This window comes from Arachis hypogaea, chromosome 19, assembly GCF_003086295.3.
Source record: "Arachis hypogaea cultivar Tifrunner chromosome 19, arahy.Tifrunner.gnm2.J5K5, whole genome shotgun sequence".
Classification (NCBI taxonomy): domain Eukaryota; kingdom Viridiplantae; phylum Streptophyta; class Magnoliopsida; order Fabales; family Fabaceae; genus Arachis; species Arachis hypogaea.
The window spans coordinates 92,292,846-92,294,860 of NC_092054.1; the positions used below are offsets into that span (position 1 = coordinate 92,292,846).

Below are 2,015 nucleotides of genomic sequence, written 5' to 3' on the forward strand. Positions count from 1 at the left end.
GGGAAGAGAGTACTGGGAGAAGAAGAATCTGAAGGAGAATCTGAGGACAATTTTGAGGAAGCTTTAGATCTCAACATGGATAGAGAAGTACACAACCATGAGAGAGCTGATGGAAACAATGCCATTCCTGAGAGGAGGGTTCTTAGTTCATACATAAACCCAACCTCTGGGAATTGTGGTAGCAGCATTCAGAAACCACCCATTCAGGCCAACAATTTTGAACTCAAACCACAGCTAATATCACTTGTAGAGAATCATTGTTCATTTGGTGGGAGTGCTAATGAAGATCCAAACCAACATCTCACAAAATTCCTGAGAATTTGCGACACTGTGAAGTCCAATAGAGTCCAGGAAGATGCCTATAAACTGCTTTTGTTCCCATTTTCACTTAGGGACAAGGCAGCTAAGTGGCTGGAATCATTCCCAAGGGGGAGCCTAACAACCTGGGATGAGGTGGAAAGCAAGTTTCTGGCACGTTTCTACCCCCCACAAAAGGTCAATAGGCTTCGATCTGAGGTTCAGACTTTTAGACAACAAGATGGTGAAACTCTCTACGAGGCATGGGAGAGGTTCAAGGATTTGACAAGGAAATGCCCACCAGACATGTTCCATGACTGGGTGCAATTGCATATTTTCTATGATGGACTTTCTTATGAATCAAGGAAGGCTGTAGACCATTCATCAGGAGGTTCATTGAACAGGAAAAAGACTGTGGAAGAAGCCATTGAAGTGATCGAGACAGTGGCTGAGAATGAGTACTACTATGCTTCAGAGAGACACAACACTAAGGGAGTCATGGAGCTGAACCATGTTGATACAATTTTAGCCCAAAACAAGGTGTTTGCCAAGCATCTAGCAGAGCTTACCAGGCAATTAGAAACAAAGCAAGTGGCTGCAATACACACACAAGATCAAGAGGAAGTAAGCATTGAAGGAGGTGATTGGGAAGAGGCCAACTATGTGGGAAACCAACAAAGGCAATCATATGATCCACATTCCAACACTTACAACCCAGGATGGAAAAACCACCCAAACTTTGGGTGGGGGAACCAACAAACCCAACCACAAAACCACAAACCTTACAACCACAACCAACATAACAATTCCACATACCAAAATTCCAACCAAAGATCATACCAAGCCACACAAAACACTTACTCACAACCATCATATCAAGGCCAAAATAATCAACCTACCCAACCTAATCCGAACCAACAATTTCAAGATCAATTAAACCGGATAGAAGGAATGCTGGCACACATGGGTCAGGACATAATTGAGTTGAAAAGCTTCAGGGATGATGTGAGAGCTACCTTAAGAAACCATGGTGAAAAACTCAAGAGGATGGAGTCTCAAGTAGGAGAGCTATCTCAACAGGCCCCCAAATCAACTGCAGTGTTCCCTAGTGACACAGAAAAGAATCCTAAAGGGGAACAAAAGAGAGTGAGATGGGAAGAATGCAAGGCCATCACCATATTGAAGGAAGTCTCAGAAGAAGAAGGAATCAGACCCTCAGAGCAGGAGCCAGAAATCTTGAAGGAAGGTGTGGAAGAAGCTAAGCAGGAAAGTGAAACTGAGCAAGCCAAGGAACTGCAAAAAAGCATGCTGGAAATATACCAACCAAAAGCACCATTTCCTCAGAGGTTAGGAGGAGGTGAAAAAGGGAAAACCTATTCAAGGTTTTTAGAGACATTTAAGTCTCTCCATATCAATATTCCCTTTCTTGAGATTCTCCAGTAGATGCCTACACATATCAAGTATTTAAAGGAATTGCTGAGCAAGAAAAGAGTTTTGAAGGGAGGACAAACTGTAATAATGAACAAAGAATGCAGTGCCCTCATCAAAAAGGATATAATCTCTAAGAAAACAGACCCAGGAAGTTTTCATATCCCCTGCATGATAGGGGAAACAAAAATTGACAGAGGATTATGTGATCTAGGAGCTAGCATAAATGTGATGCCTCTGACTCTTATGAAGAGGCTACAACTGAATGAGGTGAGATCCACTGATGTAAT

At 42.5% G+C, this 2,015-nt stretch overlaps 1 non-coding gene across 1 annotated transcript; it reads right to left on the reverse strand.

Moving 5' to 3' along the window:
• Positions 1 to 501: 501 nt before the first annotated feature.
• On the reverse strand, positions 502 to 605 carry LOC112780794 (small nucleolar RNA R71). The gene has a single exon (XR_003191609.1). It is a non-coding gene; the product is annotated as a small nucleolar RNA R71 (small nucleolar RNA).
• Between the last annotated feature and the right edge of the window lie 1,410 nt (positions 606 to 2,015).